Raw genomic sequence first — 24,769 nt, 5'->3', positions numbered from 1 at the left:
AAGAAAATGCACAGAATTACCCAAAGCTTGGCACTGAATAGACCACAGGAAGGACCCCTGTTTGCAGTGTGACACTCGGAACAATAAAGGAGAGTAGAGTCTTGTGCAGCCTCAGCTGGGAGCATGGGTGTTTGGCAACTTAAATTTGTTTCCCCACTCTGTGCATGTCTGCCAAAGATTTCAAAAGTGCTGTAAGTTGAATTTTTGGTTAGAACTACATTTTAGCAGGCAGGTGGATTTGCAAATACTGAAATTGTGAGTAACTAGGATTGACTGTTAATGCTAATTCTCTTTGGACTGGAGGTTAGTTGAGACACTGCCACTTTTTGTATATTACTTTGGTTTAGTTGTTTCACTGCCCTGAGTCTCTGTTTTCTTACTCATAAAAGGAAGGTGTTGGGGTAGACCAGTAGTGTAGGGTTTTTTTTTATTTTTTTAATAGCAAAAGTAATTTTTATTGATGTGAAAGTCCAAATTATAAAGCAGTAGTCAGCTCCCACCTGCCCAGCAGCCCCTTTCCTTTGCCATTTTTATAAAGAACACACAGAAAACCATTTAGCTAGATCTCTGCATCCATTTCTCCCATCCCATCGGGTTATACTTTACTCATCTGACAAATATTTATTGAGCCTGGCACTATTCTTTTGTTCTTTCCTCAGAGGTTTTTGCTTTAAGGCACGTGCACTCGCCAGAGAGAAAGAGAGAGAGAGAGACAATGAAAGAAATAGTGGGGGGGTGGTCATGCCACAGTTCTCTCCTCCATTATCCTCCTAGGATCTTGGGTGTGCACACACATGTGCCTGGTGTGAGTTTCAAGCCACTGGGTCCAGTACTTAAACTGTGGTTGACCATGTGGGAGTCCGGCCATGTAACCAGTACACCACCCACTAGTCCTGAGCCTGGCACAATTTTAAATGCTATGATTGGACCTTATTCTTTCCAAAAAGGCATCAGAAATAAAGGACAACAAATACATTTTATTTGTAACTCTTAGTAAAAAGGCCCTTTAGTTATGAGATTTCTGACCTTTCTTTGAATATCAAGTGGTTCAAATCAATCTATAAAACTCATTGTTGTTTGAAACATGTCAGATTCATGTAGGAGCTCATTAAGGTTACTTTTTTTTCCCCTAAATAGTTGCCATTAGGAAGTCAACTTTTGATTTTCAACCTCCAACATAAAAGAGCAAGTAAGTTTACTCCTGATCTAAGAAACTCAACTATGAAGTGCAAACATCATCCATGGGTTCATGGGAAAACAAGACAAACACAGAAACATCTGCTGTGCTACTCTTTAAGTGACTTTATAAGCTCAATTTACCTCTGTCTGGGCATTCTTCATCTATGAAATTGGAACCAGGAAGGATCTCCTCATTGTTAATATCTGAGGGTGGGTCAGTTGGAAGCACTGAACGCATCCATAAGATAAACCCAAATGGACACCCAGTATTTTCTTGAACATTCCTGTCACTCTGGGAGTTGTGTTTACTACTCTGCTAGAATCTGCTTGTGGTAATCAAGATGTCTTTTCCCTCTGGGGACTACATTTTTATATTCTACATGTGCAAAAATAGTAAAATAATGAACAGTATGCATGAAAACAGTCTTGAAGTGAACTCCTACTAGTTTAACTAAAGCGAATTGTAGTTTTATGTGACAGTTGACGTGTAATTTTTTCCTTAGTCTTCAATACGTGAAAACTAATTTAACAAATTGTACTTATTCTTCAAAGAAGATTCATTTCTCTAGAAAGAAAATTGGGAGGACAGGAATTGACAGTAGATTTGAATCAGTTTTAATCCAGTGAGTGTATTTAATCATGAAATCTTCAAATTTATCTAAAGAATAGTACTTAATCTTTGGTGAGTGAATCTTTTATCACTGGTACTCCTATCCTTTAAGAAAACAGTATTTTTCATTGAAATTCCTTTTTTGTTAGGAAATGATGAGGTTCAATTCTTTTTTTTTTTAAGAGGTTTTTGCTATAGTGTGTATGTGCTCGCCAGAAAGAGAGACAGGGAGACAGAAAGTGAGAAATCACTCCCTGGGGAGATAGCCATGCTGTATTCCCTTCTTCTCCATTCTCCTCTCGGGATCTTGGGCACGCATGCACGCACACGTGCCTGGCATGAGATTAAGCCACCAGGTCCAGGACTTGAACCAAGGTCAACTACATGGTAGTCCAGCAGCATAGCCATTATGCCAACTGCTGGTCCCGAGGTTCAGTTCTCTTTACTTCTGTACTAAGAACTGGCCCAAAGATACCACTAAGTCAATCCATTCCAATTTGGTATGGATTGTTTTCTTTTGTCCATGAGTGCTTGTGTGCATGCATGTGGGAGAGCAAAAGAGGAGAAAAAGAAACAAACAGGAAGAAACAGGAGAGTACCCCCAACAACATCTTGACACTGCAATTCACTCCTAGCCTTCAGTCAGCCCTGGATCGTGGTAAAGAATGTGGCAAGCTTACTCAGGGGGTTGGCAGACTTGAACCAGGAACTTTCCCATGTGGAATTGCTTTGAAGAATGTAGTGATTTACCTCTGTGCCACTGTCTGCCCCCCTGCAGTCACTAATATTTAATAAACCTGTTGATAACTGGTTCAAAAGGTCTAGGCAAAAACTCTGGCCCACAGAGAAGCCCTGTTCATCTGTGGTAGATGTTTACATCTGTGATCTTGTGAACTTTGCCATCACTTCTGCCCGTCTGTATTCATCTCCTCATTGACTCTGGATTTGACCATGTAACTTGCTCTGGTCCATGGGCTATTAGCAAATAGTTAACACTTCAGCTTCTTGTCTTGAAATGCTTCATCTTGAAAACTAACCATAATGCTATAGAAGAACTTAGACTAGACTATTAAATGATTTGCCATGTGGAGCGAGACCCAAAGGATGTGAAGCCACCATGAGTGTTCCAGCCGTGGTCAATCTTGCAGATGAATGCAGTCTGTTGAGTCACCTCAGTGACACCATGGGGAATAGAACTGCCCAGTTGAGCTCAGCCAACCCAGTTAACTGTGAGAAATAAAAAGTTTGTTTTCTAAGTCACTAAGTTTTACAGTGGTTAGTTACACAGTAGTACATAACTGAAACCATGCCCTACAAAAGAGCATGTTCTGTAAGGAGACCTTGTGGATGATTTACTTCATTAGAAGATTGCATTTCATAATGCTGTCACGTCATTAAAAACACAGTGAGCAAGGGCAGGGGTCTGTGCATGTGTGTGTGTGTGTGTAACTTTAGTTGTGGGCTCATTGATTCTATGTTTGTAGCAGTATTGTTTATGCAGTATTTTTATTTTCACAAAGGATTTACATAAGGGAGGTACCTTTAAAAATAATTGCCTTTTTATTTATTCGGATTGTAGAAGATACTGCAAAGTGCAAAGAAAAGAGCAGTGACCCAGAATCCCACACCTAAATACCAACTTTGTGAAGTTTTCATATTGTAAAGACAGTTAATAAAATAAAATGGAAAGAAAACTGACTTGATTCTTCTTTGAAAGGCTAGTACATAAATTATTAAATTAGTTCCAATTGAGGGTATAGACTCTGATATCCTTATTAAAAAAATCGTTAAAAGCATGCACATAGATATACAGGGTCTTGTATTGAGTTCATGGTTCCATTACTCCATTGCATTCTCCACATAGCTATCAGTTTACTTTTTTCCAGAAGGCAGATCTCCAAAGGAGTTTCTGTCTACTTAGTAGTTCCACACTCCCTGGAGGGTAGTGATTCTCAACCCAGGCAGTTTTGCCTCTGGGGGCATCTGGCACTGACTGGGGACATGATTGACTGTCCTTGGAATACCACTGAACTCTTCCATCCTGATCGTATGGGGGGTGCTTCTGTTATCTAGTGATTAGTGACTGGGAATACCGCTAAATACCCTGCCCTGCTCAGGACAGCCTCCCACAGTTAAGAATTATCCAGCCCGAAATGTCCTACTGTTGCTGTTGCCAAACTCTTAGCTGTTGTTCCCCTCCTGGCCTCACATCATTTGCTCCTGACCCACTGCCTCTCATGGGTGCTTCTTATAAAATGGCAGATAGCTTCCTGTCTTTATGTCTTCTTACCTGTGTGGACCTGTGCTGCTGTTGTTCCTGGGACTGGAATACCCTTTCCTCAGAGGTTCATGTTTCCTGTGGGTTTGATCATTGTGTTTTGTGCATACTTCCATTTTTCTTATTACACTCCATTGCAGTTGCTTTTTTTAAATATGTGGTCCCCAAAAATCTGTGAGTTTGAAGTGTGGTAGGTCCAAACTCCATGGCTAGTAAATATTTGAGTGAATTAATGAATGTTGAATGAGATCACTGCTGGAAAAGGGGATGAAGGAGATACATTGATGGAAAGATGAAGCCCACCCACAGTGCATTTTCTTTGCCAGTTTGTGAATTATTCCTGTGAAACCACTGTGGACACCAGTTCTCCGTTCCCTGCACATGATTTTACTATCACTGCACATCACAGTGGTTCTTCTTGTCTTCTTTGCCCCTTAGACTCTTAGCAGGCATCAGTATCAAATTCCAGGTGGGCTTGATGGAGTAGAGAGAGGTCCTAGCATGCAGGGGCTATGGATATAAAACTTTGTGCCATAGATAACAAAAGGAAGGACCAGGGCAGGGATCATGTTAGATAAGTGAAAGGCTCCTTTAAGGTTCTGTCTTTGCTCCAAGCCACATTAGTATTAACTTAGCATAACATGGACCAGTAGTCTCAATCTTTTTTTTTTTTTTTTTAGTTTATTTATTAGAGAGAGGGAGAGATGGGCATCTGAATAGGGTCACAGGCCTTGATCCTCTCTCCCTGAAACCCCCAAACCTTCCTAGCTAGCTAGGATCATGGGTGCATGCCTGGTGTGTACAGGTCAACCAGGGAACTGAACTCTGATCTTTCATGTGGATACAGCATTGCTTGAGCAGTGTGTTACCACCGAGCCATTGAGCCAGCCAAAGGTGTGATCATTCTTGGCTGCAGATATTATTATCTGGGTGATTCCTCAAAAAGTAGTGTTGCTTTTCTCTAACCCCAAGAGAATTTGGTATAGACCGCCTTGGGTATATCTTGGGCTTCAGAAGTTTTACATGTTTCCCAGGTAATTGTGTTATGCACACAACTTTGACAACTGATACAGACCACGAGATACAGTAATTCCTGCTAACATTTTCATAAGTAATATAATCTTTTCCTTCTTGGTAATTTAATTCTTCTTAACAACTTTATAATTTTAGTATAAATAATGAGTGAATACATATAACATTGTTCAAATTTACAGTTGCAAATAAGATGATTTAATTTCTAATGCTTTGGTAAATGACATTGAATAACCCCAGTTTTTTCTATCCTTCTCCCTCCTGATGCTGAAACCCAGAAGAAATATCATAGAGAAGCAGCTGACCACTCTGACCATTCGTCATATTGGAGGAAGTTGGAAGGAAACCATCTTTTAGATAGCATGCCCATAAAGAGACAAAATTAGAAGTTTCATTTTGGTTCCTGTTCTGTGTCTTCTATTACCAATACCAGCAGTTCTTTTTGCCTAACACAAAAAGTAAGAAAAGCTACCCTTGTGATCCTAAATATTCCTCCCAAAAGGCTTTTTGTTAGGCTCAGGTTTTTCATTTTATTACAGATGTGATATTTATTGTGAGCGTGCTAGTCAAAATGGAAAGTGAATGAATTTTTGAGCCCTTTCTAATTATCTTTCCTCCTTCATGTACTCCTCTTTCCCCTCCCACCCCCCCTCCCCCCCCCCCCCCCCCCGCCACATACTTTTTTGTGTGTCATTTGTTTCCAAATATTACTGAGAAGACATCTTGACCACCTGTCAGAATGAGCTTGCTCCTGAGCACTGAAAAGAGGAGTCTCATTTCATATCATGGTACCGCATGTCATGCACTGTTTTTTTTTTTTTTTTTTTTTTTGAATAAGTTTAGGTAGGGGTCAGACAGTGACACAATGGCAAAATACGATGCTTTCCAAGACAGGCCCACATGAGAAGGTTGCCAGTTCAAGTCTGGAGACTCATCTTGAATATGCTAGGCCCCTGTGTGCCCATGACAGAGGCTGTTTGGAGCTGGGATGAATCACTGAGTTGGGACACTGTTGGTGCTATCTGTCTCTCTCATTAATGGAATAAATAAACAAACCAAAAAAGAAAGAAAGAAAGAATGAGTTTACCAAAGTTCTGGATCCAGTACCTTTTGCTAGTGAGTAGGTAAACGCACTGCTGTAGAATGGTTACTCTTGCCAGGAGGCCATGACTTTCAAGGCAAGATTATAATCGTTGTAAGCTGTAAATTTTAGGTCACTATATTTGGTTTAATGTCAAGAGGGAACATTAGAGTAGGAAGGTATCATCATGATGTTATAGATGATGTAGTTCTCTCATTTTTTTGCAATGTATACATAAATCAAAATAGCATGTTGTACACCTTAAATATATACCATTTTCATTTGTGAAGTACACTTCAATAAAGCTGGTCAAAGAACCAATTAAAAAAATCTCAAAAACTGGCCAGCAGGTGGCATGGTAGTTCAAGCACTGGACACTCCCACATGTCTGACCACGGTTCGAGTCCTGGACCTGTGGCTTGCTTTCTCACTTTCCCTCTCCCTCTCTCTCTCTCTCTGTGTCTCTCTCTGGTCAAGTTAAAATAAATGAATGAATAAATACAATTAAATAATTCTTTTTTTTAAAAAAAAGCAAACAAACAGCAGTTTGTACATCTTACAAAAACAATGAAAACTCAGGACAAGTCTTCAGTTTACCAGTTGATCTTTGTTTTTGGAGTGTCTGAGATCGTTCTCTCTTGGAAGTGCTCCACTGGATGTGAGGAGTAGCGAGTGAAGTGATTTACCCAAAGAGACACATAAAATCCTGGCAAAATTAGAACTATAAGCATAACTTTATTTGTTTCTTGAGGATCTTAATTAGTAAAAAATTCCAGTTTTGATTTTTCAGTAGAAATACCCTAAAGAATGGATAAAGCAGAAATCAACAAAAATCAGTAATGTTGTATAATATTTGACAGAAGAATATTGATGTAGTAACTCAGAAGAACTAATGATTAAATGTCAATAGTCAACAGTGTTTCATTAAAAAAAATTGATTATATATGTGATGAAATCCAAGAAATTTGATTGAAAATAATATCTAATGGCCATTTTATTATGAGGGTACGATCTTAATTTCTGAGAGTTATTTTCTTTATTGGGATGCAAAAGTGCTTCTTGCTCTTTTCTGAATTACCTAAATTTAAGAAAATACTCTAAAGATTGGAGCTTTGTGTGGTTCCTGCTACTGGGCCTCAGGATTTATGTCCCTTTTACTCTTATAAATTCTCATAAAATTTAAAGCAGGTCAAGAATCTAGAGGTCCTCTTATCTAAGTTCACTGGGCAGATGAGAAAATTGAGTCCCAGGGAGGTTGGCTTATTTGTTGAGGCTCACTGAGCCATTTTAAAGCCAAGCTGGTGATGAGAAGTCAGAATTTTGACTCCAAATTTAGTATATAAAGTATATCTTTGGTGCTGAGTGAAAACTGTAGTCATAGTTTGCTGCACACACATGCACATTCACATGTTCTTGATGATGAGTCTATTTTCAGAGGTATGTGTTATTATTTATGCATTATTTTAGGTTGGCTTCTCTCAAATCTGGTTTAAAACAAAGATCTGAATGCAGGTAGCTTCCTTGGGAGATTTTCACCAACGGGATGTGGGAGAAGTGAGATAAGGAGGGAATGGCAGCCCATGCAGGGTGTGCTGTGAAGCAGGTTCCACATGGACAGCTGAGTCTTCTATGTGCTGAGAACTCTTTGGAGCCTAGGTAGGATACACTTCAGAATTGTCCCACTGGAGAGGCGAGGAAATGGGCTACTTTCTTACCAACTTCTGAGTTACTGTGCGAGAGCTTCTCTTGGAAGCCCTGTATCCAACACTTTTAGCTAAAAACCCCACCATGAAAAGGATCTCAGGTCTAGGACAGGTAGATGGTGTGGTGGTTAAAGCAGCTGGATTCTTACAAGCTGACTGCGTGGTTCGAATCCCAGACCTGGTGGCTTGAAAAAACATGCCAGGTGTGTGCGGGTGCATGGATGCCCCAAATCCCAAGAGGATAATGGAAGAGAAGGGATTGTTGCTGACCATCCCCTGCTGGGGGTGATTTCTCACTTTCCTTCTCTCTCTCTCTCTCTCTCTCTCTGTGTCGGTCTCTGGCAAATACACAAGCCAACAGTAAAAAACAAAAGCACAAAACAACTTTGGTTCCTACAGCAAGGCCTCTTCCATGTGCTTGGAAACAGAGTCACTGTGAGTATGGAGGGATCTGGGTGGGTCACTGGGACCTTCAGCATGACTCACTCATGAAGGAATAGAAAAGGAGTAGGCAGAGCTGCTGTACATGGAGTGGCGATATGACAAATGTCTTGTCTTGCCTCATTTTCTTCTTTCCATCTGTACCTCTGCTCTTGCAGGGGAAAGATGGAGCCACCCCATGGGTGTTGGTATTCCTCTTGCTCCTCCAGACCCAGCCTGTGCTGGTCTGAGCCTGACATTGATTGCAGCCTTGATGGCTTCCTGGTCCTCTGGCTCCTGGCAGGGCTCAGGCAGTGGAGTCTCCAGAGGGATTGAAGGGATCACTGTGAGGTCGGAGTGTCTGTTCCCCTACAACTTTTCTTGCTACCAATGCTTGGTTTCCTCTGTTCCCTCCTGGAAGCCACAAAGTCTGTCAGGACACCCTCAGCTATAGCTGTGGCTAATTTTCTTGGGTGCCTGGAGTTCTGCTCTCTTGCCCTGACAGGCCTAGGACACTCCTAATTTCCTGGTTTGCTTCCCTAAACCTTGGCAGATAATCCCTTACTAAACTCCCTGAATTGCCCCATGCGAATGTCCTACTGGGACTTAGACTCAGGCTCTAGCTTTGAGGTATTTGCTCTTGAGACCAAATTTGGATGAAATAAAACAGAGACATTATGAAGATATAAGATAATGAAGTACAAATTGCACTTGAGTCCTAAGGACACTCACCATGTAGGACCCATTAACTAAAGAAGGGGTACTTTTTAAAGAAGTCATTTTTGGAGAGGTGCCTTAAGTTGTAATTGCTAATCTTTTTTTTTTTTTTTTTCCTGTGTGTTCTATGAGTAGATCTGTTTTAGCGATGAGTTGAAAATTGGAAGTTCTACCTTATTATGGAAATAGATGCAGTTAATTATAATGTATTAAACTCTATCAAATGGACTAATGTGTAAGTCAAAGAAATAGAAAGGGAAAAGGGGTATATCCATCTGGAAATTTCATAGATTTGTTTTGTGTATTCCAGTTTTGGATAAGTGTTTTTCTCTTAATTCCTTATATTTCTCATCCTGCAGCGCCTTATATTACATTTTTTGAGAGTTTTTTTTTTTTCCTTAAAAGCTATTTTGTAAGATATATCAGGCAGCTAAGAAAAAGGCAGTATAGGGGCCAACAGGTGGCATAGTGGTTAGGGTGCTGGACTCCCATATGACCGACCACAGTTCTAGTCCCAGACCTGGTGGCTTGAAACTCACATTGAGGATGTGTGCATGCATTCCCCAGATCCCAAGAGAAGGGATTGTGACATGGCCATCCTCTGGGGGTGAGTTCTTACTTTCTTTTCATTTCTCTATGTCTCTCTGGTGACCACATGTGCCTGGTAGCAAAAATCTCTCCAAAAAAAAATAAATAAATAAAAAGAAAAAGGTACTATAGCAACAGAAAGCAATCATTTCGTATATACAGTGAGATTAGCACCATGGACTCAATATTGAATAGTATTTGATCACTGCTTTCAAGGAAATCCCAGTGTCATTGAGAAAATGGAAGTTTAAACAAATAATTATTGTAAATATTTTAAAGTATTATAGGTGTATGGAGAGTTTTACATGCATCTAAATAACAGTATAGTTAAATTGTCAAGAAAAGGCAGAGGTTGGTGAGGGACAGAAAATGCTTCATAGAACCTGTGACATTGGGACCAGCAGTTGGCATAATGGGTATATCACTGGACTCCCATGTAGTCGAAGGTGGTTCGAGTCCTGGACCCAGTGGCTTAAACTCATGCTGGACACGGGTGTGCGTGCCCAAGATCTCTAGCGGAGAATGGAGGAGAAGGGATTGCAGTGTGGCCATCCCCACTGGGGGATGATTTCTCACTTTCTGTCTCTCTGTTTCTTTCTGGCGAGCGTATGCCCCTATAGCAAAAACCTCTCCAAAAAAAAAGAACAAATGGCATTGAATTGTGTCTTCAAGGATGATAATGAGCTTATGGGGGGGTGGGATAAAGAGGGGGATGCTGTGAAAGAAGGTGTGGAATTTCCTGGTGATTTGGAGAATCAGTGGGGCATATGATTTGGCCAAAATCCTGGCGACCTTTGGAGGAATGCCTGGATTTGAGGCCAAATGATAGAATAGTCATCTAATTTTTATTACTTATTGTAACTTAGCACAGGCACTCTAAAAGTACTAGAGAGATATAAACAAACAAACAAAAAATGATGTCTTTAATAATTGTTAGACATTTATTGGGAAACATGTTGCTAGATCTCAGATAGTAAATATTCTGAATACTGAGCACTAGGGAGCATTACAAATGTATAGAAACAGAAGTTGCCAATTCCCCTAAGGCCAGGGTCTGTAAGTCTCAGATGACCACTTCCACTTCAGTCTATAGGTCAAAGCAGTCACAGGGCCAGCTTTTAGAAGAGGGGAAATAGACCTGACTCCTCAGTTGAAAGAGTGACATTTTACAACTACATTTTATTTATTTATTTTTGCACATGGTCTAATTTGTCAGCATGTTATTTACGGAGACTTTTAGTTAAATATTTATCACTGATTGTCCAGCCTCTGTGTCTCTTAGTTAAAATGCTCCCAAGAGACACTTAACTCTGGTTGCTGGCCATCAGGTCATCTGTGGTTGAAAGAGGCAAGTCTTATGCTATTAAGGATTTTATTTTAGAGACTGAGGTGGGATGTGTTGTCTCAAAAGACCATGGTCAGAGTTGGCAATGGCAGACAAGTTGAGAACATTAGTACACCCAGGACTGTTGGAGGGAACTCCCAGTGCCCGCCTGTTCCTCTGAGCCTTGAGATAATCTTCCTTTTCATGGTCCAAAAACTCTGCCTGATTTACCCTCTTTCTTTTTATACTATTATTATTATTATTATTATAGAAGCTTATTTTTTCCATGAAGAGAGAGAGAGAGAAAGAGAGAGTCAAATGCACCCCTAACAAGGCCTACATGGTGTGATCCACCCACAGCCCTAGCAAACCCAGATTACAGGCGTACACGAGCTGCCTGGCTCTCACAGGGAAGCCTTGAAATGATCGTGGACATGGGTTCATCCTCTGTGGGCCCACTCTGCAGAGTGTTGTCTCACTGCTGTATCACTGTCTGGCTCTTGGCTTCTTACTTTTTTTTTTTTTTTTGAACCACTTTCTCCCTCATTCTGTAGTTTCACTTTTTTTTAAGTTCTTGGAATATACCTCTCCCCTTCCTGCTGTTTGCCCTTGTGTACCTTGGACAGAAGACTCTCTTTTCTCACCCAGACCTTGTCTGTAGGGTAACTTCTAACTCATCCTTGGATCTAAGGTCAAATATCACTTCCCGAAGGGAGCATGGAACCCTATGGATTAAGTCTCATCCTGTTACATGTCTGTTTCCTTCATCGCACTAATCACACTGTAACCTGTGTGGCTGCTTGATTGCTGTCTGTCTCCCACTGCGGCTTCTAGAAGGCACAGGCACATGTCTGTCTTCCTTAGGCTGTGGTGGCTATGCAGGTTCAGGTTAGGTCCTGGCAAATACTGGTTATTTATGAATACGTAAGTCAAAAACTAAAGATAGTTGCCTTAAGGAAGAAAGGATTAAGGGAAAAGAAGAATATTATCTTAATGAAAGAAGTGAAGAGTAGCCCTTTTTTGGAGTATATAAGAGAACAGTTTCTTGGGGAACCCCCATCCACCCAGTGGTGATACCCTGTGAAAGGCAGGGAAGTTTTGTCGTTCATTAAGAGCATAATGGTGGGGGCAGAATGGTAGTTTGAATATACCAGGATTATCTGTTCAGAGATGGACTTTAAATGTTTGATTAAAAGCCAATATTATTTTTTGTCTTTTTGCTTCTACCGCTATGGGGCCCCAGATCTCAGTACCCAGAGATCCATGGCTGAACTTTGTGACCATCAAGCCAGAACTGCTTAATCCATTCCTGGTCACTTTCCCATGAACCTGTGTCTTGTCTGACTGTAAGTAAAAGGTTGGTTAGATTGCATTTGGGGATACGGTGTGTTTGTGAGTATAATCTCCAGGAGATAACCCTAACTGTAACTTTTAGTCCAGGTCTTCTGTGGCATGCTGTTATCTGAAAGCAAAGTGGTAGAGTCAAAATGGCAGAAGGGAAACAGATGGCCGGAGTACCCCTACTCCAGGTGATTGTACAGCAATAGTGTGACAGGATCCACAGGGACAAGGTCCTAGGTTCACATCCTGGGGCCTCCTTGAACATGCCAGTGACATGGGCCAGCTGAGACTGGGGCTCAGACTGGTCATAGCATGCAGATCATGTTGAGGATGCCTGTCTCTGTCCTTGTGTCTCTCTCTGTCTCTTTCACTCTCATGGAAGAAATAAATAAATAAACTTCTAAAAAAGAAAGAAAGAAAGATGGAACAGGAAATAATGGAGACCCTATTTCATTCAAGGACCCTATATCCTTTGAATCTTAGGGTTTTTCCTTTTCTACTTTCAGAGATTAAGATAAAGATGGTTGGAAGTAGGACTAGCAGTTGGTGTAATGGCTATGTTGCTGGACTCCCATGTAGTCGACTGCGGTTCGAGTCCCAGACCTGGTGGCTTAAACTCATGCCAGGCACATGTGCATGTGTCCCCAAGATCCGAGAGGAGAATGGAGGAGAAGGGATTGCGGTGTGGTCATCCCCCCCGCCCCCAGGGGGTGATTTCTTGCTTTTTGTCTGTCTTTCTCTGTCTCTCTGGTAAGCAGACACACCCTATAGCAAAAATCTTTTGCAAAAGAAGAAAAGGATGACCCATACCAAGGGGTGAGTAGACCAGAGGAATTGAGTATCTTAGAAGCAATGGCAGACAACTTGTTCAGTTGAAAGATAAAGGCTGGAAGAATAAGCTGTTTGTCAGAAGCTGTTGAACTAAATAAACCCAGTGAACACAACTTGGAGGTTTACCAGGTTTAATTTTAAGCAGAGAAGTAAAAGAATGTCTAATATTCAATAGTAACATCCAGTACCTTAGAATTCTGTTTGTTCTGCAGTCAAAACATAGCCCAAGCTTAACCAGTGTGTGTGTTACTTTCATCACTATTTTCTCATCCAGTCGCCACCCTCCTACACCTGGATTATGCAATAACCTTGTAACTGGCCTTCCTGCCTGTGCCCGTGCCCACCTACAGTCTGCTGTCAGTACAGCAACCCCTGGGGTCCTTTTAAGATAATTAGTCAGATCATGTCGTCCGGTGCCTAGCCTACTGTGACTTCCCACCTCATTGGAAGCGTAAGCCAAAACCTTTACACAGGCCTTCAGGGCCTGGCATGATTCTTTCCCGTTTATCTCTGACTTCATCTGTTAACTGCTTCTCCCTTGTTCACGCCATACTAGCTACCCCCACCAGCTGCTGTTCCTCACATTCTAGGCATGCCTGCCCCAGGGACTTTGAACATTTTTCCTTGGCCTGGAACACTTACTTCCCAATGTGTATAGAACTTGTTCTTTTGCCTCTTTCAAATCTTTGCCCGTTGGTGCCTTCTTTTACCCTCCTGTCTCCCCTCCCCTTAATAGTGTGGTAACTTCCGGGTTAACATTGCCATCCCTGTAACTTGTACTCAGGTTTCCTTCCCCTGCTGTCACCTATTTCCTTTATAGCCTTAAGTGTCTTCTGATATCCAGACCATTTCCTTACATGTCTGTTGTCAGCCTTCCCCTCTGGAGTGGAGGCTCCATGAGAGCAGAGATTTCTGTTTGTATGGTGCACTTGTGATGTTCTCCATACCCAGAACAGTACCAGGTACTCAGCCAACAACTGGCACATATTCTGTGAGAAGCTGCTTTTTGTGTGAAGTGGAGATTTTCTTGACATCATCTGTCAGTGATTTTTACATTTGCACATATTCAGGGCTCAACAAACATTGACTAAACAAAGAGAACCTGACATGTAAAATCTTAGCAGTTTGCATTATCTGGTTCCAGAAAGTTCCATTACTGAATGGAAGATGTAAAGAATGATGGGGAGGAAAGGCCATCAAACAGTTCCAGTTCCTTTAGTTGAACCTCCACTTTGGGTCAGAATTCACATAGCAGTTTGATAATTCTTTCATTATTACTATGATTATTAATTGGATGCTATTTAAAAATCTGGCCTTTAAACCCTCCACTGATATTAAGAGATTATACTATACAGGGTACAGAAATTGCTGGGCTGACTGTAACTATTCATGGCCAATTAAGGAGCAGCACTGGCAAGACGTGCAGGGCGAATGCAGTTGTGCTTTGTGGGAGTCCTGGTGGCTATGGTTCGCAGAATTGGGGGATTAGCTGGCTGAGTTTTCTTCTGCAGAACAGATCTTGATTTGGTTACCTGGTGGGTACTCCTATAAATGAAGAAAATAAACAATCTTGAGGGATTAAACTTTGTAAGAGAGTTAAAGACAGAAATAACAAAGTGAAGAAATTACTCTTTATTTGGGAGCATTTCCTTGAGAAATCCCTCTGAAGTTGCTTTTTGTTTTATTCAGTATCTCTTTTATCTCTTCCCCCCTCCCCCCCCCGGGGATGCAGATGACTTTTAAAAGAATGCATGCAGAAAAACAGGCATTAGGAGGCAGAAATGAATTCTTAAAAGTTTAACAAGCTTCCAAAGGACTGAACTGCTCAAAGAGGCTGGACTATACCACATCTTTAAGGTTGATAGGTCGGAGAACCAAGCACAGTATGCTCTGCTATGCCCCTTGGTGTATCTCTCAGTGACATTTTAGCTCACTTATATTTCTAGGTGGGTCTTTTAAAAAATATTTAATTAAATTTAATTAATTAATTATTTTAAATTTGACCAGAGAGGGACAGAGTGACAGAAAGAGAGAGAGAGAGAAAGTATGTCGCAAGGTCCAGGACTTGAACCCCAGTTGGCCATCTGGGAGTCTAGTGCCCTTAACCATCATGCCACCTGCTGGCCCCATAGGTAATCCTATTAAAGGAGTTCAGACAGTAGGGAAATATGACACATAGGAACCTGAAAAACATCAGCAGCAGATTTATGCCTTTGCTTAACTTTAGAGTTAAAACAATCTGTAGAAAATTGTTTCGGAGATTTCTAGCTTGTGAAAATACTGTCTAGCCCTTGTTTTCAGATAGAGTGTCTCAGGGGTCAAAAGAAAGTTCAAATAAAATGAAACCCCAGAGAACAAAGCTGTACACATACATAACGAAAAGATCCATGTGACATTTCCTAAGGCTACCATGGTCCAACCGGGAGGCTGTTTAAATCAATGGCAGAGCTATTTTCCTAGCGCTGCCTGAAAGTGTCAGCAGTGTGTTGTGTGTTTCATCAGGGGTCAAAAAGCATGTGAGAGGAAACATTAGAGATGAAGGGTTTTTTTTTTTTTCCTTCTGGTTGTAAAATGTCTTAGCTGTGTTTGCACTTATTTCTATCTTCACTGAAGAGGACAACTCATGGGGTAACCGAGATAGTAAACTTTGTGTCCAAGGTGAAAGCGAATGAGATAAAAAATATTTCCCCAGGGGAGTTTTGTGGTGGGGGAAGCAGGAAATCTGTACCACTGAGTTCTTAAGAAAGTCTTTCCCTTTTTTTTTTTCTTTTTTTCCTAGAGGATGTGTGATTTCTTGGAGAGAGGAGGGGAAGAATGAAGGAGAATATGAAAGCATCCCCCTACCCTCCTGGAGCAGGGGGAGGTGGAAAGAGCCACACCGCAGTCCCCTTGTCCTCCATTCTTCCTTCCTAATCTTGGGCACACAAGCACACGTGCCTGGCATGTTCTTCAAGCCACCGGGTCCAGGACTTGAATCACATAGTTGGCCATGTGAGACCCAGTTACCCCAACCACTGTGCCACCAGCTGTCACTTCACTGTGGCTTTATTTGCTGCATCAGGGACGTCACAGTCATCGCAACACAATTCTTGGAGTGCATCCTTCTTTCACTTCAAGATAGTCTCTACTCTCGGAAAATGATAAAAAATTTATCTCCAAAAAAATAAAAGATGTGACTGCAGTTCTTTTTTTTTATTAGGAAAAGGAAAACTCTAATGTGTCCTACTTTTTTTCACCCCAGTTGTCTTTTATATTTTTGACAAGTTCTCTTACTTCAAAAAAAAAAAAAAAAAGTGGGTCTACATTAATTCTAAATGTATAATGATTACTCTTATCCAGTTAATATAATTATCACAGCTCTTTATTTCGGTGTCTTCTTTCCCTTGCTATTACCGAGTGTTTGTAATGATCTTTCCTGGAGGTTGGGCAGGGGAGAGGAGATGAAGAGGACGTACAGCAAAAATCAGGCTTGTTGTCTTCAACGGTCCATCCTCTTTAATCATGATCTTTTGATACTTATTAATTATCCAGTGCAAGCCACCTAAAATGGAATAAGTGAAGATGTCTTTTATTGAGGAATCTAGACCAAATAATAGACAATTAGAGCAGACAAATTTTAGTATCTGATAAATTCTACCATGGGAGAGGGTCTTGCAGCCTGTTTGGGGTGAGGGTGAGGTTCAAGATAAGCTTCCAGGAAGAGGTACCGTCTCAATTGATCATGAAAGGATGGCATTAGGTGGATGAACTCAGTATATGTGGGGTTGACCCTAGGTAAAGGGTGAAGACGTTTCCAGCAGGACAAACTCCATATTCTAGAGGTCACATTTATGTGAGGGTTGTATTTCTGAAGTCCGTGCAACTTCCGAAGTCCTACAATTTCAGAATAATTCTGTCTAAAGATGGTGGGTATTTCCATTTACCAGCTAATATGGCGCCACCCTGTGGCCACTTGGTAAACAGAATTTCACATGCCTTCTGCCCAGCCAGCATTGAAACTACAATTCTTACAGAACTTTAATGTTTGGGGGGCTTTACACTGACTCAAATTAATATGAGAAGGTATATAATTTCATTTCTAAGCTGCATTATTCAAGTTGACATAAAATATGACTACAGTCTGGAGAGTTTCAGAGTAGTAACTCGTGGCCCACCTGATAAAACTGAAAGTATTGGGTTGTCTGAAAAGTCCTGATGCATTTTTGCATAGAAAACACAAACAATTACCTCATACCTTTTCTGATGACCCAGTAGTTCAGGATAGAGATGGCAGATACCCATGGGAGTAGTGGTTGAGTAGAAAGGATATGACATGGGTAAAGAATCAGGGTCCACATCATCAAAGGCTTATAAACTAAGATACTAGATACACTTAGGCACATTAAAATTTTAGAAAGTTTATTTGAGCAAACAACCAGCAGTCCATGAATTGGGCAGCACCAGAGCATTAACAGTTCAGGGCTTCATTGAGGCGTGCATGGGGGAAAATGTTTATAAGGAATGAGACAGGAAGCAAGACAGACAAAACATTTGGTTAAAGTGAAAAGTTCCTAGTTAGATATTAGTTGGAGATTTCTGGTTGCTGAGGCTTAATTTTTGTTTTACTATTTATTTATATCGAGTTGGTTTTTGGTTTGCTTACCTAGGGACCTGAGGTGCTGGAACATTCAGCCTAATGACTTCCCCCATTACTTTTTTAACAGTTATAAGAAGATAATGGCAATGCGGGAACCTCTGAGGGATGTTTAAGAGGGAATTGGTAAGGTCAACCTTTATACACTTGTTTAAGTTTTAATGGAAAGGAAAGTTGAAATTAGATGATGTGTGGATGTCAGTTATTTATGGAGCACTCGTCTTTCGTTTCTAATTAGACCTTAGCTATCAACAGTATACCCTTTTGTAATGTCAGAGTGTTTTTAAAATGTTCTGTTCATTTACTTTCGAAGGGTCTATGAACCATCTTGGAAGAGAAAATAAAATGCGTGGGCTAACTAGTAAAGAAGGTCGGGTACAGGTTCAATCCAGACTTGAGGTCTAAGACTGGAGGAGAATTCGATTAGGGCATCATACTTGGGTGTCCGTGTTATAATATAGGCTGTGGGAAACTTGTGTTAGACAAATATAAACGGACATCCTTATTATGGAACTTGTAGAACCTTAAAAGCCCTAATGAGTGTAAAAGTATGTAGGATGTTCTAAACTTGTTTTATCACTGAGGAACCTTTGTTCTAAAAATAGTGTATAGTCTTGCTGAGAACTAGTATTCCAGAGAAACGGCATCAGCCATCTAATGCCATAGTCATGCTGCATAACAAGCAAACACAAAGCATCAGCAGGATATAATAATGAACATGTGTTTAGCTTCTAAGTTTGGAGGCTTCAGCTGATCATCTTCTTCTTTTTTTTTTTTTTTCTCTTTTTGAAGAGGTTTTTGGTATAGGGCGCATGTGCTCGCCAGAAAGAGAGAGACAGAAAGTGAGAAATCACCCCCCCCCCTGGGGAGTGGCCTCTTCTCAGGATCTTGGGTACGCACGCACACATGCGCCCAGCCTGAGTTTAAGCCCCCGGATCCGGGACTCGAACTGCCTTCGACTACACGGGAGTCCAGCAACATAGCCATTATACTAACTGCTGGTCCCAGCTGGTCTTGATCTGGGCTTAACTGGTTTCAGCTGATGTTACTCATGTACCTAGATTTGGCTGTGGTTTGAACAAGCAACTCTTGATCTTGACTGGGTTTGCTCACATATCTGGACGCTAGGTTGGCTGTTGGCTGATCTAGGATGGCTTAAGCTAGTAAGACTGGGCTGACTCATTTCTGCTGTTTGTGTCTCTCATCCTCAAGTCTGCTAAACCCAGCATGTTCTCCTGGCTGCAGCAGAGGAGCACCAGTTAGAGCAAACCTGGTTGTTCAAGCACTTCTCAAGCCCGTGTTTGTATCATGCTTGCTAATATCTTATTGGCCAAAGGTAGACAGGGCAAGAGAGCAGTAGAGTTACATGGCAGAAGGTGTGGCTATGAAGAGAGAGAAGAATTGGGCTCTTTTTCATAATCACACTGCCCTAGAACCCAAGTTAGGCGCTGCTGGGTGAGATCACAGTCAACTGAGACCAAGGAATGAGTTTGGACATTTCCCTGTGCTCTGGCCATAGACAGTACTTTAATTCTGATAAACAGCTTCATAAATAGATGTCTAGCCATGACAAGGAAGAGTTCTTATGGGTCTACACAGAGTATTACTGTCTTTCTGTGGAATCAATCCACTCATGGATGAAAGGATTGTGGACATTGTTTAGTTCCAGTTGCATTATGTTGGAAATGAGGAAACAGTGGCACAGAAAGGTTAATTGGCCTATGTGAATTCACATAGCTAGTGAGAAGCAAAGATGGGCCTTGAACTCAGATCTTCTTTCAAGCTACTGGGGTTTTACTTACTTCAAAGAAGCTTTGTTGGGGTTTAGAAGGGATTGAAATGTATTTGCAGTCTTTATACATGAATGAGTCACATTCATTCTGGAGGGACTCTAATATAAGTAATTTTAAAAATAAGACTTTAGGGCCAGCAGGTGGAATGGTGGTTATGGTACTGGATTCCCATATAGCTGACTATAGTTCGAGTCCCGCACCTGGCAGCCCACTTTCTCACTTGTCCTCTGTCTCTCTCTTTCTCTCTGGTGGGTGAATGTGCCCTATAGAAAATTTTAAAATAATAATAATAATAATAATAATAATAATAATAAAATTAAATAAGTAATTCTTTTAAAAAATAAGAAGACTAGAAAGTAGTTATAGCTTGCTTAATGTCTTTAGGAAAGTCAATGGGTAAGGATAGTTCAACATTAAGTGGTTGCTGAATAATTGTGATTGGAGATCCTTGGTAATATATTTTTGTTTTCAGAACTTTTATGTCCTCTGCTCCTTTCCCCCACCACCAAGAATTTCTGCTACATCAGAAAAATCAATGGAAGACTTCTGAGAAGAGAGGAACAAATTTGTGTTCTAGCTCCGACCTTGTCAAACAGCAAATAAAACAGTGCAGGCAGATCTAGCAAGCTAGAATAGCGGGTACATTAACACCTAGTTTGGCTGACAGTGGTGGGGAATAATTTGTGCTTTGTAAGTCATATTTTGATAATGAAATTCTACCTTTTTAAGCACTATTGAGTCAGCTAGCTTTTTTTAAAAAGAGATTTTTACACATTCACTCACTGGAGAGACATAGAGAGACAGAGAGACACAAAGTGAGAAATCATCTCCCAGGGGGGATGGCCACGCTGTATTCCCTTCTCCATTCTCTTCTTGGGATTTTGGGCATGCATGCACACACGCCTGGCATGAGTTTTAAGTTACTGGATGTGGGGCTTCGGCTGCCATGGACCATGTGGGAGTCCAGCACCTTAACTACCACAGTACCTGCTGGCCCCTCAGCTAGCTATTTTTAACAATGGAAATACTTCTGAAATAATACATATGCTGGAACTACAAAAAGTTCATAGAAAAATGGAAAAGAATACAACTTGATAATGATGTAAAAAATTTGAAATCCATGTATAGTTTTTAAATAATTCACATTTTAGAAGACCTCGTGTATTTTCCTGAGTTACTAAACAAAGAGTGATGGAAACTTCATGGCCTCTTCCTTTAGACGTGGGCCACTGAACTGTGCCGTAATGCGGTGCTGTGCCTTGCAAAGAGCTGTGTGTACATGCCTTACACATGTAAGTGTAAGGCCCTATTGTTGCTGTTTGCTTAGGGCTACTTGCCATAAAACTAAATTACTTTAGACAGACCTGCTTTTTAATCTTCTCGTGCTTTATCCTTAGAGTATTTCTTGATATTTCTCCATTGTCAATCAGTCTTGTTTTCGAGCTGCTCAAACACAAATTTGTTCTTAGAGACATGACCTCCTCCTGCTTTCTACATCTTCCAGAGACCCCATTTCCTAGGCTCCTTTGCCCTCTGGCTTGCAGGAAGTTTTTCCCAATGGGGGGCACTGGTGGAAAGCTTTTTCTCTCTCTCTCTTTGTGTGTGTGTGTGTGTGTGTGTGTGTGTGTGTGCATATCTCTAGGAACAACTGTATCTCCTTCTTGGCTTCTGTTCTGAGCAGACTGCCCCTTCCTCAGTGGCAGCCAGTGCTGCTACCTTAGACTCTATCACTGGACTCTGGACTCTGCTAGCACCACACTCTCCCATCATCCCCATGTTAGGAAAGCTAGCTGCTCTTCACAGTTGCCAGTCTCTGGGCTACCACCCTGTTTCCTCTGTGGTCCCACAGCTATTTTGTCATCTCTGTCATCTCCCTTGGTTTGAAAGACTTAGAGTAGTTTCTGTTTCCAGGTTGACTTGAACTCATACCTCTTTCTCGAGGTTGCCTTCTTGTGTAATTCTTCCTCTTGTTCTAAGTTGCTTCTTGCAATCCACCGTGAAGATAGCATCCAGTTACCTGGTTTATTTTATTGTACATAAATGTTGGAATGTGATTGAACAATGGAGAAGAATGGTTCAGAGTGTGGTCTCTGGTGTTAGAATGTTGGGTCCTCATCCTAGCTACATTATCTGTGTGAGTCTGGACAAGTTTCTTAACCTCTCTGAGATTTTCTCTTTTTTTTTTATGTAAAAAAATGAAAGTCACTACAATACTTCTGTAGTTTCAATTTAGCTTTCTCAGGAAGCAGACTCCAAACTAGAGATTAGAGTGCGGAGGTTTATTCTGCAGTACTCTTGAGATCAACACCTGTGGAGGGGAAAGGACCAGTTCAAGACTGGGCAGAGGAAAATGTTGAGATGAGATGCAGTCTTAACAGAAGCCACAGTCAACTCCTCAGGGAGTTTGGAGGAAGGTTGGGTCTTTATTCACTGATTGCCATTGCAAATGCTTGACCCTGAGTGGACCTACTTTTTCTAGCTGAAAGCTATGTTCTAGAGCAGTCTGACAGTGGAGGGAATGCTGCCTGCATCACTTGCAGTGGCAGAGTAATCCATCCTTCCATCCTGACGTGGGATTGGGGCATTGTATCTCCATACCGCTGGTACAACTCCAAGCGCATAGTGGGACAGACGAATAGTTAATGCATGAGGAGTGTGTCTAGCACTGGTGAATGTGAAGCAACAGCGTTAGTTACCATTATTAATGAGTTACATCTAGACATTCCAGTACACAGACTTTATGATTAGTTATTCTGAGAGTTCTTACTGACTTCCTGTCTACAACCCTGTCCTAGAAGGTGGAGGATCAAATATAGATAAATACGGTTCCATGGCTTCTACACACACATTGCAAACCACATTTGTACTTTCATGTTACTGTTAATGGAATTTCTTGAAATATATCTTGCTCATAATTCACAAATTCTTATTCCCCAAGATATCCAAGGTCTTTAGTATCAAATTTGGTAGGAATTCACATGGCTTCCTTTTTTTGAACACTTCTGATGTAGCCCGGTGCTCAGCATGCATGCATTGTCTCATCAAACCTCAGACAACTTCCCAAAGTGCTGAGATTCCCATTTTCTGATGATCCCGGAGATCAGTTAGGTTAAATGACCTGCCCTAGGTCACCCAGCTAAAAAGTGGCAGAGAAGTCCTTCTGCCAGCGCTGCCAGACTCACTGCTAGCCTGTACTTTTAAATACACATTTGAACAATTTAAACAGCAGTAGGGGAAACCTTCTCCTCCGAAAATAACTCTAGCAAAGTGTAGGTGTTGTTTTGGTAGAAACATTTCAGCTGTTGCCATAAAAATCTTCCCCCAAATGGCTTCTTGAGAGCAAAGCTGTGCGGGCTCTGCTTGTGTTTCTGATGGGAGCCTTATGGCTCAGCCACAACACAAATGATTTGTTTTCCTGGCCTTGTTGGCAGAGTGATTTAATTTCTGGATTTCCCTGAGGAAAAAGGCTAAATAAATAAATTTCTTTATAATTGGATATTTAAAGAGAAGCCACAGGGAAGAGACAGAATGGGAAGTCCAGGTACCTTTTCATTCAGTGAATAATATGGTTAGGGAAGGGGCAGTGGCATAGATAGAATTCACTTGGTATTGGTTTGTCTGGAAGGTCATGATGCATTTTTGCATAGAAAAATATGTCATGACTTTCCTGATAACCTAATCTTTGCTCTTTTTAATATTTGACTCTCGGAACCAGCAGATGGTGTAATGGTTACGTTACTGGACTTCTATGTAGTCAACAACAGTTTGAGTCCTGGACATGGTGGCTTAAAACTCACGCTGGGTGGGTATGCATGTGTGGCAAAAGTCCTGAGAGGAGAATGGAGGAGAAAGGATTGTGGTGTGGTCATCCCCTGGGGGGGGGGGGTGATGTGTGTGTGTGTGATTTATCACTTTCTGTCCTTCTGTCTCTCCAGTGAGCATATGTGTCCTATTATAGAAATCTCTCTCTCTCAAAGAAAAAAAAAAAGAAAAATATTTGGCTCTCTGCTCTGTATCTGCTCAATTTAGTTGATTATTATAATCAACTAAAGACAAACAAGGTGAGTGTTTACCATTTTTGGAGAAAATAAATAAACGTTCGGCATTTTTGGAGAACAGGAAATCTGGTCACTTTCTTTATACTGAAATGAAAGTAACACCTCCTTTTCTGTAGGAAAAATTAATTTTCAAAATAAACTGTGTGGTACCGATGAGAAGTCTGGGGAGCTGTAAGGTCAGGGATTCCTAAAAGTGTCTTCTGAGGAGTTCCTTTTCTTGGATGTGTTAGTTAGGATTAGTTTTGGCTGTTTTTTTTTTAAATTTATTTATTATTATTATTTAATTTCCTGTAGTCACCCGAGAGAGATAGAGGTAAAGAGAGAGAGAGAGAAGAGAGAGGGAGAGAGAGAGAGAAAGAAGGAAAGTGAGAAAACAATCCTCCAAGTCTGGAACATGCACTGCAGACAACCATATAGAATTCCAGTGCCTTAACCACTTTGTCATCTATTGGCCCTAGTTTTGACTGTTTTTAACCAAAACATTTGTAAAAATAACTTAAACAAGGTGGAAGTTTATGGAAAAGAAATTCAGATTTAGGCATGCAATATGATCAGGAGTTCAGGTTCCCCTTTTCTGTCCCCACATCCTCATCAAGTGGCTTCCATTTTCCTTTGGTTACTTTCTTTTGGGCCCCATCAGTGTTGGCTGTCATGTTTGCAGTCTAGAAGTGCAGCAGGAAGGAATTACAGAGAAGAAAGCAGCCCTTAACTGAGGGAGCTCTTTCAATTTCTGCAGTCCTCCTGGGATTCCATAGAACACTTCCATTTTTCATTCTCTATTTTTTTAAGCATTATTTTATTCATCATCATTATTTTTTAATTTGGCCAGAGAGTACAGAGGGAGACAGATACAGTGAGAACGCAAGCCACTCGGTCTCCCATTCGAACCACAATTGGCCATGTGGGAGTCTAGTGTATTTACTACCCCATCACCTGCTGCCCCCCCCCCTTTTTTTGGTCACATGGTCAAACCTAGCTACAAAAGAGACTGAGAAATGTAGTCTTTCATTGAGCACACTGCTGGAGTAAAATTAGGTCCTTCCTCCTGTTCCTGAAAAGGAGAATGGATGTTGAGTAATAACTGACAGATTTTGCTGTACTTGGGTTTGTAATACTAATGCCACCACTAAAGATTTAGCAGTGGGAGAGTTAATATGAAAAGGTGCATTTCATTGGTGTAC

At 41.0% G+C, this 24,769-nt stretch overlaps 1 protein-coding gene and 1 long non-coding RNA gene across 2 annotated transcripts in view; one reads left to right on the top strand and one right to left on the bottom strand.

The window, feature by feature from the left end:
* Positions 1-24,769, top strand: part of PLCB4 (phospholipase C beta 4) — a 472,346-nt gene that overhangs the window by 76,392 nt on the left and 371,185 nt on the right. The window lies entirely within an intron of this gene.
* Positions 14,481-21,534, bottom strand: LOC114008208 (uncharacterized). The gene is made up of 3 exons (XR_003549762.1): positions 21,460-21,534; positions 16,498-16,645; positions 14,481-14,649 (listed from the first exon to the last, which is right to left on the bottom strand). It is a non-coding gene; the product is annotated as an uncharacterized LOC114008208 (long non-coding RNA).

The sequence above is a fragment of the Tupaia chinensis genome, unplaced genomic scaffold, assembly GCF_000334495.1.
Source record: "Tupaia chinensis unplaced genomic scaffold, TupChi_1.0 Scaffold000305_1, whole genome shotgun sequence".
NCBI lineage: Eukaryota > Metazoa > Chordata > Mammalia > Scandentia > Tupaiidae > Tupaia > Tupaia belangeri.
The sequence above is the reverse complement of the archived record's forward strand: the minus strand, read 5'-3'. Positions and strand labels throughout refer to the sequence as shown.